This window comes from Sylvia atricapilla, chromosome 1 (assembly GCF_009819655.1).
Source record: "Sylvia atricapilla isolate bSylAtr1 chromosome 1, bSylAtr1.pri, whole genome shotgun sequence".
Classification (NCBI taxonomy): domain Eukaryota; kingdom Metazoa; phylum Chordata; class Aves; order Passeriformes; family Sylviidae; genus Sylvia; species Sylvia atricapilla.
This window is the reverse complement of record NC_089140.1, coordinates 118,699,833-118,712,532: the sequence shown is the minus strand read 5'-3', so window position 1 is coordinate 118,712,532 and position 12,700 is coordinate 118,699,833.

Here is a 12,700-nt window from a genome sequence, read left to right as displayed (position 1 = left end):
CAACGACAGCTCTTTTTAATTTCTATAATTGCTTGCTTCTCTTACCTTTGTACTTTTTCAGCCATTTGTACTGACTACGGGACAATAGAATTGAAAGCTGGTTTTGAGAAAAGTGAATTTATTTTATGATCATAGGTACAATTTATCATTCAACACAAGAAAAGCACATGAACAGCAGAACACTGTTTAGTAACCCAGCAGTCAAAATCACATATATAGTGATTGTGTAAAATCCAGAAGTTACCCTTCCATTGATTATTGATAGAATAATTACAGTCATTTCTGTAACTTGGAAAACAGCATTGTTCTTTTTTTTTAATAGCTTTTAATTTTTATAAACAAACCTCTGTGATTAATTAATAGGAAGGAAACAGGTCCATGCCTCTTCAAGTCACCTTTCCCAAAAACAAATATTACATTACATAGCATACGTTACAAGTATTACAAGTATTAATTCATCATTCATAAATTGAATGCTTTTACAGGTCAAAAAAGTATTGAGCTTTGTTGCAAACCTTGAATAAAGACCACTGCTGATGGGTAAAGCTCCTTGTGTATTTTCCATAAGTTGCTTCAGAAAGGTCAGTGTATTTGGTCATAACATATAAAGCTTATGGAAGACTGCAATTCCTTTCTGAGAACTGCAATACCTTTTCCAAAATTTGAATTGGAAGAGTCCAGACGACCTTGAATGCCAACGTGCTTTTATATCCTGAGCCATATATATCCAGATTTATATCTGACTGTCTACAGGAAACAGCATTGTGCAGATTTAGCTGCCTACTCAAGGACTGCACAAAATAGCCATTGATGGACAAAACTGTGTCTACTTCTTAAGGCTGGGAAGAAAGCTTTGTATTTCCTATGAAAAATAAGTTAATATTCAACTGCTCCAGTTTATTTCTGTTGAACAATCCTTTCACTGTTTATATTTACATTTATTTTAATGGCACCATTTAAAGAGTAAGACACTTGGTAGCATGGGTAGGATAATAAGTACTTTTGTAAGCATTGTGACCTTTCCTTTGGTTGTGGAAAACTACTACATCATTTCCATAGTTCACTGTTTTGTAGCAGTCACGTTCAGTCTCACACATGTGTTCTTTTTTTTTAATTCTGTGCCTAAAAGCCACATACTATCATCCTCAAGCAGTTCTTCAGTGATGGTAAAACACCAGAACAATATCTCAAATGCATAGAGATACAACTATCGTTCTGCTGTAAAAAACAGAATAAGACAACAGAAATTTAAATAAATTACAGAAAGATTTTTTTAATAGAAACCCTGTGGCATTAGGTGTATTTCTTAAAAAAAAATTTAAAATGCTTGCGACACAAAATAATTTGTAAATTTGTTGGAAATTTAGAAGTCTTCTCTCCAGAGAAAATGTAGATTATTTGCCATGTGCTTAATGTATGCCTTACTCTCATAATTATTCTGGATAAAATATTCAGGTTCAAACAGCTGTAAATGCCTTTTCCTTCATTGTAAAGGAGGGAAGCTGTGTGTGGAGAGAGCTGCCTTCCAAGCGACTACATTGATAGGTTTTCCAGCCCTGTCAGCATCACCAAGTCAAGAGTACTGATGCTGTTGGTGGGTTTATCTTGGAGGAAGTGGAAAACTCCAGAGTGGTTTTCACTCTTCTTGGCTGAACGTGCCTGTCGCCCCAAGTATGGTGTGCTGGTGTGCTGGTTGAGCAGCTTGTCAGAAATTCACAGCCTTATGTTGTTCCTGGTGTCAAAAGGGCTTACCTTAACAACAAGGTCTTCTGTTAACATCTGCAAGTTTGGGAACAAACACATGATTGTCCTTAGAAAACTATGTTTGGGGCAAGGACATTGAGAACAGGGAAATCTTTAGTCCCTGAATGCTTGTCCTTGCCTGACAGGCAGGAGCAGTCAAGCAGAAAGTCTCAGGTCTCTCCATTTGTACGGTGGAGGTCTCTTCAAGCCCTCTTGTGAAAGACCACGTCAAGCACAGCAGGGCTTGCCCTCAGATTCAGACATCAGGGAATGCACTTGATACATAATAGATTCAAATGTTAATTTAAAAAATCTGCCACTGTCCCCAGCCATGCAGAAAGCATTCTTTGCCTGTGACAAGGAAAATCCATCCATTGCCATAAAAATGTGGGGTAATATATTCCATCAGTCCTGCCTGCTCTGAAAGTCCAGCCACTTTAGCACTGCTTGGCCTTTTTGAAAAAGACGTGGCAGAATAGCCATAACAATAAAATATTTTAAACTACCCCCAAGCCTATAGGAGCATATCCTTTATATAAAATAATAGATAACAGCTTCTGAAATAAATACTGTGGTATGACTGGGAGCAGGTGTTTCAGGTTTTTTTGCTGACTATGATGTGCCAGGCTATTCCTCTGCATACCACAATGGATCAATGCTGGGAGGAGTGTCTCTTTTTTTAACCAATTAATGAAACTTTTTTTCCCAGTCCTGAGGAGAATAGCAATTTAGGTCTGAAAATACATACATACAAAAGAGTTGGATAAAGTTGTATTTTAAAAAGAGGGGTTTCAATTTTCTTGAAAATAAGGAAGCTGTTAAAAGCACAGCCACAATTTTCAGGTGGCTTATTGTTTTCAGCACATCATAACTGAAAAAAAAAGACATTTATAGCAGCCTTGAAAGCTGAGCAGAGATGACTGATCTACTCACTGTTTAATTTCCCTTGTTTCATTTTGCTTTCTTTCTAGATGGAGCAAATCTGTTGATTAGGCTGAATTGATGGAGTGCAGTCAAAAAGCTGAGTGTAAAGGATTTTTCTGTGCCTAATGAACTAGAAATAGCTACTTTAAAAAAAAAAAAAGTAGCTAAAGTAGCTTTATCTATTCTGAGTTTTTTTTACAGACTAATTGCTTTACACTGTTTGAATTACCACATTCACAGAGATGGTTTGGAAAGATCTATTGTTACTTTGTTGTGAGCCAGCCAGTTTTCTAAGGGTTAAAATAGTGACATGCCTACTAGTGTTGTAGGAGAACCAGAATGTGTACTTGAGCCTTCTCTAACACGACAAATTTGCTCTATCATGCTGCATGCACCTTCATTTTTCTCCCTCCATTTCAAAGAAGTGAATACTGTCTGTTGGTGACAACTTCAGGCTATAAAAGAGCCTAACTTTTGGTACTAAATTTAAAACATAGACCTGTTAACATGTGTGAACTTCCCCACATACCTACGCAGAGCCATTCACACACAAACACTGTGTCTGGCTGCACAATGTGTACTGTGTGATGGTTTATGTAACGGTGTAGCTGCAATTCTTGGCAACCACAGGGCTGCTGATGGCAGGCAGCATGTGTTCAGCATCTCTCCTCTGCCTGCTGGAAGCACACACAAGTTCAGCCCGTCTGGCCAGTTCCCTAACAGCCCTTTGACACTGTTTCACTGCTGCAACACAGGAAGTTCTCACTTCTGCTGCAGTGTGCCTCTGTGGGTTACCTGCCACTGCTGTTGACACACCATCTACAAGCTCCCCTCATGGGCCAAACACTTCGTGTGCTGCACCCTACCAGAGGCTCAGAGGTTGGGTTTTGCTATTATGAACATAAGGGCAGAGGCTGTGTGAGGGTGTTATGCCCCCTACTCCAAATATATATTGCATCCCAGAAAGCTTTCGTTACCTTGTGTGTAATGAAGAAGGTCCTATACCATTGCCCAGGGTGAACAACAGGGTGTTGAGACTGTGCCTTGAAAGTCTGGAAGTGTTAAGGAGAACACTGGAGAGCCTACAAGCCCATACTAACTGCCACCAGGATATTTGGAACTGCTTTAGCCCACAAACAATTCTATTATATATTAACCATTTGCAGGAATACATTTTTAAAATAGTAACTTAAGACCAAAAGACCCCTCTTATCTTACACACATTAAAGATTTTCTTTTAAAGTTTTTGTATTTATTTTAATGAGGTTTCTTTTGTGAGAAATGAAGTCTTTTCCAAGAAGCTGAGTAGAAATAACCTGAAGTTGCTGTCATGCTGAAGGCTGTTTAGAGAGCCAGTGAATGCAGACCACTACCTGTCAAATACACATTTTCCAACACTGCAGATAATGAGTGCAACATTCACCAGAAGCCTCAGCAGAGACCTCGCTGCAAATATGTCTAAAGACCAGGATATTCCTCAGACAGCAGTTTTGATGCAGACTGGCTAATGAATGTTGGGAAGCTCTTCTACAACACTCTCCTCTGGAGCTTAGAGTAGGAACATCACGTTTTCACAGCTGTCAGAATTGCACTTTTCAAAAAAACATTAGTCTGTGTCAGAGTTTTAACAGAGAAAGAAAGGTCCCCATTCATTTCACACTCCTCTGCACAGCACCAGGGAAGGGCTCCTTTGCTGGAGTGCCTGGCTGCAGATCCACTGGAACCCAGCCCATCTAAAACAGAGTTGTTTGAAACTAATGGAATCACTATCTTGTTTTTCTTTTGCCTTTATGAAAATCATAAACAACCCATCGGTGCTAAAGCCTGAATATGCACAAGAATAACTCTCTCCCATTTAGGTGTCTGTTGAAGGTCACACAAAAAGGTCATTTCTTAAAAATTCATTTTTGGATTCAGCAATTTCCATTCTGTTGAAAACTAACAGCTAGTGTGTACATGAGGGAAAAATAATCCCAGAAGACAAATGATTAATGGAAAGTTTTAACCAAAACTATACTGAGTACAGTATGTATCATCTTTGTGGCCTAATTCTGAATGCACAGAGGAGAGGTGGGACATTTGGAGTATGTTTTCTATTTTCACTTGGTATCAGGAATAAAAATAAGGCCAAAGGACAGAAGTCTATAACATAGAACTGAGGAAAAGTCCAAATTAAGTTGCAAGACTATGCCCTAAGAGGAACAGAAATTAACTAGTATAAAAAGGCATTTCTATTTTTAACAGGAATAAAATCACTGAAGTACCAATAGTTTAGAAAGATGAAAGAAAATTGAATAATGCTGATGTTTGAAAAATCCAGAGCTGCTAGGTCACACACTAGGAGAGTGAACAGCTATCAATGACAAAACAAATAGGTGGAAGAACAAAACTTAGAAAAATCTGGCAAACAAGCGAAGATTAATCATTTTAGATTGAATGACACCCTGTGAGGAGTATAAAAATAACTTCATCCTGAGCAAGTAATGTAAACATACTGCCAGGATATTTCTAAAAGTAGCAAGCACAGAAGACAAGACGGACACTAAAATTAAGAGAATCACTTCTCTCTTCATCTGATGGTGTCAAAGCCCATAATCAAGATTCTTTTATCTAAAAAATTACCTGCCTTTGGAGTTCACCCAAAGTACTACTCAGTGACCTTGTGACATAATTAATTTTTGGTGTATGTGGATATTAGAAAGAGGTAAAAGGTATCTATCTAGTATTGCTAACTACCTTACTTGGCAATACCAGTGTTTCTCCCTGCATGCAAGCTCTCCAGCTGTACATGTGGATAAAGCCTAACACAACAGCCAAGCCAGATTAGTAGCTGCTGTGTGAAGAAGCAGAGCAGTGGATTCCATATAGAAGTAGCAAAAGTTGTCTGCATTCTATTTCCACAAGGGAACATGCATAAATGTAAAAAGAATCATGTAGCTCCTATAAGGCACTGGAAACTAAAAGAGGGTTAAGATCAGCTTCCTCTATGAAAAGCTTCATTTGCCATAAAAGTCATCAAAATATAGATCCCATTGCATAGTACAAGTGCATTTATTCTTCCACTTTTCTTTAAACACCCATAATGCCACACAAAGACAATTCTTCTCAATTCTCCTGCATTTCAATGCACTTTCATAAGTACATAGCTTCTCAAGAACAGATTGATGCCATAGCTGAATAGGATAAAGTTTCAGCCTAACCAATATACAGTATGAAATTAAAGACATAATAAATTCCAAGCAAAAAGCAGCACTGCAACCCAGGAGATGAGACTTACACAGGAATGTTTCTAAGGAAGCCTTTCTTAGGCTTCCCTAAATCTTGATGATGTGTATCTATTTAAATCACACTTCATGCTCAGATTCACTGGAGTACAGGAGTCAAGGCTGCAAGGAATGTGAAAACCATTGGATATACATCATTTTACTCACCATTCAGTGTGGGAAACTATTTTAACACAGCTACAGTCAGTCTATTTGCCTAATACATACCTGTTTTTAAAAGGAACAATAAATAAATAATCCTTAAACTCTGCACATTTGTTATACTAAAGAATAGAACATATCAAGGCTCACGCATTTAAATCATGAACTCTCTCGGTACTTCACATTAGGTGTTCCCTGACAATTACATACACCACCATAAAAAAACCCCAAACCTTTTACAGCACAGTCAGTATATTTCAGCATATTGACAAAAACTGGCAATAATCCTATGGCCAAAAGCTTTACTTTAGATTTCTGAGATATCGTAGTAAATCTACTCATTCTTACATGTCAGATAAAAAAAAAGCATGCATCCTTGTACCTCCTGCTGGGCCACAGTAATGCAGGATACTAAAGAACAGAGGTGTTAGTTATAGGCTAACCAATGCTGCCATTCACCTTCTGTTCTTCTGTATTCATTCTCTGGGGTGGCAGGCCTCAGCTTCCACCTGTCTAGGAGAAAAAATTAATGGTCTTTCTGCTGTGAAGGTGGGATTTAACTGATCTGACTTCTGTGCCAAAGCTATTTATCTAAACTAAATCGACTTGGTTCCCTCTGTACTTGGTAGAGAAAAATAAAGGATGTAGTGGATGACAGGTCACATGTACCTTAGACTTGGCACCATTGGTCCTGCGTGAGTTAGTCATTAGATGTCAGTCTTTTTGCATAGCAAGGGTCAGCCTATGAGTCTTAAAAATAAATGTTATTTATTTTAGCTATAAATACTTGTCTAACAGAAAATAATGTTCATGTACATAATCAGCAAACTGTCTATATGTTTTTCACATAATTTTAACTCAGGCAGGCCTAATTTATTTAGCCACCACAAATGAAGCCTGGCATCTTTCAGGTGCTGTGGGCCATGAATGCTTCTCTCATATCTCTTTTAATCTCACCTGCTAATTTTGTTACTCTACATTCACATTTTGTTTCTTCTTCTTTTATTTTGCTGGAGAGAGAGCCAAAAATGTAAGAGCCCCCATAAATAACAATTAGACATCTAACACTAATCTAATCAATTAGCTGCTTGGTGAATTCTTCTTATTTTTTTTTTTTCCTGAACAGGTTTTTCAGATGTCAAACAAATGCTCTTATACAGAACACAGAAAATACCAAAGACACACATATACCAGTACCTGAATAATCAAACAATGCAGAGTATTTAGATTCTCTCATACGGAAGTTCCAAATCTGTCACTGAAAACAGCAAATTCCAGGGTTGTTAAGACCTTGTGGATTTTACCCCAGCAGCTGCCTGGCTGTCAGCTGCCTGCTGAATCCGTAGTAAACGCCCCTGTAAACAGTCAATATCCTCTGTTAATCATCTCTTTTTCTTGTTTCTGATATTTAAAGGATACTGAGTTTAAAGTGAAAATGTTATCTTATTTTTATAAGAATGTATAAGAACTCCATGCTTGATGCAAATGATCACTAATGAAGACTGGTAAACAAATATTCAAAGTAAGCTATAACCTCTTCAGCTTTCCACTGCAAAACCATCTTTTACTTGTAAAAGTCAATACCTTCATTAGAAAGAAATCTCACTCTGAGTTTTTTATGAGCAAGTAAAATAAAATGCAGTCACAGGTTGATGGTAAAACATTTATCAGACTTGTATGTGTGAAATAAATACTTTTTAGTAAACGATGTAGTAAAAGCTACCTCAGAATTTATGCACAGAACTAGTGACTACAGATCTTTGTATTCTGTGATTTTTTAATTAATTTTTTTGCAATTACTGCAATAAAACTTATCTCTGCAAATGCACCAGACTGTTCTAATACTATATTTCACAGAGTGACCACATTTACCAAATGTGCACAAATATGCAAAGCTTGCCTATAAAACATTGCTATTATCTCTTGGATTTTTAAACCAGAGCTCAGTCAGCTTCCATAGAGGGCTCATACCTATTTCAAAGGACACAACCTCATTCTTATACAGTACATTGTGAATTTAAAGCAAATTTGCATTTTAATCTTCTACCTTTGATACAGCACCACAGTAAAAAGTGAAAATGGGAACTTAAACCTCCACAAACTTGGGGAAAATTCTGATAGGATCTAATATTATGTGACATGAATACCTCAAACTGCTATTTTAAAGTAATGCACAATTGTGTACCTTCCTTTACATATTTCTCCATGAACTATTATGCTTTAGGATTAGGGCAGCTATCTTGAAGGTGCCATACGTACTGCTGCACCAAAAAAGACAGAAATTCCAGGTGCCCATGCTGAATGTTTTGGTTTCTGAGTGTTCACACCTGGACTGATCACATGAAAGAGCTCACTGCCAGCATGCTTCATTTTGAAAAACTGCACCATACTGCATCCTTCTTAGATCTGTGTTCATGCCATTTGTGCACATTATTATCCTTGTTATTATATCCCTCTGCACAATAATACGTTATTTCTCTTCTAGAATGGTGAGCAAAAGAGAAGCAATGTGCTGACAAGAGTTTAAACCAGGAAAAGTTCAGGAAGGAGAAACTAATGAATAGAAGTGATTTGTCAGGGGAGTATTTTAAGGATGACACCTGCAGCAATCCAGAGGCGTGACCCCATCCCATGTAGACCAAGTAGATCAATTCAAACTCCATGCTATAATCTGCTATTAAATAGATGTAGCTAAACTTTTATTGCTAAATGTATCTAGTCCCAGAGCTAGCCAAGGAAGTAAGTTTGGTTCAGGTATATATAAAACACCATAAGGATTATCATTAGTGTTGATTTGTATTGTTAGGTACCTATGACAAGGGCCCTGTAGAACTATCTGCTGCATGTCTCACCAGCTATGATAAATGAGATTTGTACCAGCCCAACAATGTTGGTTTGACTTTCTTAGCTACAAAAATTATAAACTGAACTTCAACCAGTACCAGCGGCACAGCAAAATTCTCTGATAGCCACTGTCCATACTTCTGTATAGAAAGACTTAAAATTATAAACCAAAGAAACAGCACACAATATAAACCTCTAGATATCAAAACTTAACACTCCAGGTCTGCCTGGATCAAAACCCAGACAGCAGCAGCAGCTTTCAATGTCATGGGAAACCATCCATCATACATGAACCAGTCACTTCACTGTGAACCAGTCACTTCAGTTTTTCATGATCCAGATTGCACATCAGCTGAGACATCTGAATTGAAACTAGAAACATAATGGAAGTCTAATCAAAAGTGTTGCAGGTGTTTCAAAATGACTTGTAAGAATATTTGAGTCAGTACACATCTAGAAAACAGTAAGCTAAGTAGCATATTAGAATGAATCAATGCAGTGCTTCTTTAATGTCTTCCTTCTAGGCAAAAGTATCCATAACTTCCATTCAATTTTATCTTTCAAGTTATTAATATTAAAAATCTTTCATTCATGTCATGAAGATCACAATTTATAAAGTATATGCCCAAACATCAGTTATTACATTTTTGACAGGAAATGACCCACTGCAGTTGCTGGAGGAAACAATCAGGCAGATTTAAAGCTCATTTCATGGCATTTAAAAGCAGTTATTGCTTCAGTCTCATTGTTTTGCACCTTAATTCACATGACTTTTATGACCTCTCTATCTAAGTGTTTCAACACAGATATTAAAATACTTGGAAACCACTCCTGTTATTCATTTGACTTACCCTGCCCAGAGATTTAAGGGCTGTTTTTCTCCAGCTGAATTCCATTCAACTTTTCTCAGCTGATTTTCATTTTCAACTGTTCTTTTCAACTTCCACTTTGAACTTTTCTTTATTAGCAGCTCATTGAAAGACATCTGCATAAAACTTTGAAAACACTCAAGTTCTAAAGTGCTACAGTGAAAATTCAGCTCAGATCAAAGCATCCAGCATATAAAAATTAGATTTAGATCAATGCTTCATGCACCCAATATCTAGGCTATTTAATCACTAATCTGTAGGACAACTCAGCACGCTTTACACTGATCATGTCACATCAGTCATGAAGACCTTCAGGAGACTGAAGCTAGGATATAAAGATATTCTCAGTAAATTTGTTACTTTTCTCATTTGTCAGATTATTCCCATTTTTTGAATTGACTGGAGATTAAGAATGTGGGACAAGCTATATACTACAGTAGTCCTTCCTATTACAGGTGGTTGGGGAGGTAACTAATTAACCAAGTTTACCCAGAGTAATCCAGGAAATCCATAATGGTAGTGACAGCACCTCCCAGAAAAAAAAAAAAAAAAAAAAGCAATCATGTTGTGGCTTCCTCCTCTTCAATAATTTCCCTTTAGAATCCAATTTTATCTTCTGGAGTTGGCTGGGAGAAGCAATAAATCAGTGGATCTTATTGATAGATTTGCCATATATTCTCCAAATGTCTTCTTTTGCAGTGAAAAGGCTCTCAGAAAATTCCAAGAGCTTTAAATTTATATTGGCATTTAGAGACAGAAATATTTGCCATCATGAAGGAGTCACTATGCTGGCTTGAATTTACGTTTGCATTTACATAGTCTCACATACAACAATAACTGTACAGTAGGTTCCTGGTTCAGGGTGAATATGTGCTATTCATTACTATGTTCCTCAAAAAGCACCTTCTTCTCCAACAGAGTGCCCCAGAAAAATCACCTTTTCAGACAGTTAGGGCTTGTACATCCACAATCAGGCCCTTAAGTTTGAAAAACTACTGGAGAAACTTTTTAAAAACCCTGTATGACCAATTTTTTTAAAATGCATTTCCTTCTGTCTGTAAGATGGATACTTATATTCCTTCATTCACAGTATCAGGGAACAGTATGCTGAGGTGCCATGGAAGCTGGGAACTGAATTATTCATCTGTTAGCAGGAGCAATATGTGGAAGAAAGAACAAGTTGAAAACTCCCATAGGTAGGCTAGAAGAAAATGTATTCCTACAGAAAAGAACTAGAAAAAGAACCATATTCCATCAAATGCACTGGTATAACTTCCAACATGTAAATTCAGGCTACAGCCAGGAGCCTTTGATACCCTCTCTGACAATTTTCATCCACAATTCAAACTTTATTCCATCAACTACAAGAGGTGGGATTTTTTTCTTCACTGCTCTCCGACATTTTTCCTACATGTCACAAACTGACAAATGGCATGCTTTGCTAGGAGTATGCTTCCTCACTTAACTGTAGTATCAGGAATGTATTTCAATACAACAAGAGTCTGTATTTTTAGCTTTAAGGTATGAATTTGTCACTTTGAAAGAGCCTCCTCACAGTCATGGATGTTTATTTCCTTACTGGTCACTCCAGGGTGTTATATGCTTTTGTACAAATGTTTGGAACAAACCTACCTACTGGTGCATATTCCCTCTGCTAAACACTTGCTTTTTTTCTCATTCAGTGCAACAGTGGATATATTGCAACCTCTTAGAATATTCTATGAACAAACTGACCTCTTCAGTTCCAGAACTTATGTACAAACAAGCCTCAAACAAACAAACAAACAAAAAACAAAAACAAAACTAAACAAAAAAACCCAAAAAACCAACAAACCAACAACCTCTTAAAATATTAAAGTACATTTATGGTGAGTGTATCTCTTGCAGTTTGGTTGACAGCCTGTTATCATTTGCATAATGGATACACTGAACATTGTGGATCATGTGTCACCTATTTTTACAAGGGTGGCACCCCTATGAGTCCATAAAGGGACTAAGAAGAATTCTTGTTTTGTACCTCAATATAAAACAACCAAGCACCACCAGCAGACCTGTTAAATCTTACGCATTCAGTACGAATCTTGGAAACTTCTCCACCAAGGTGCCTGCAGTTGGGAACATAATCACAACTCTGCTGTTCCAGGTTCCCATCTGTTAGATCCATCTGGACTCTGATCCATTACACACTGATGATCTGCATCTGGCACATGGAAACAGGATGGGAGCAGATGCAAAGTACTATACTGCAGCTAAAGAAGGTGACAAGCGAGCCACCACGATTAAAGGTTCATATGCAATGGCAGGAAAACACTAGTCCTACCTATGGACCGATCCATCCTATACATGGGGTTACATATAGGGACAGGGCTGAGTGCTCTTTTGGATCACGGAAATAATCAAGAAAACATATATTAAAAGTAGTAGCTTAAACCATACTTTAAGTTGGCATTGTTGTAAGTATTGGGGAATTAATTTGTTCTTTTTTAGACAGATATCCTGTATAAAATACATACTGTATCACATGCCTCCGCCTCCTTGAAATAAAAAGTGTAGTGCAACTTTTAGTTGTTTCCAGATATAGGAGACCCGTTCATCTGCAAACTAAAAGAAGGAGTCTCCAGAAGGAGATGGGCCTTCTCCAGAGATGGGACTGCCAATGACTCGGTGATCATCACCTGATTGGGATCTTATCTACATCAGACTGGTGGGAATGTGAATGCCAAGTTCCCGTAAATCTAATCAGGAGCCCAAACACTGCCTGGAAAACCATTCATCAGACCAGTAGAGGGAAAGAACAGAAATATGAATTTGAAACACCAGCAGAGTGGACAATGGGGTGAGGGAACTTTTGCCTCGAGCAAGAAAAACTGTATAAAAGTGGACTGTGCATGGGCA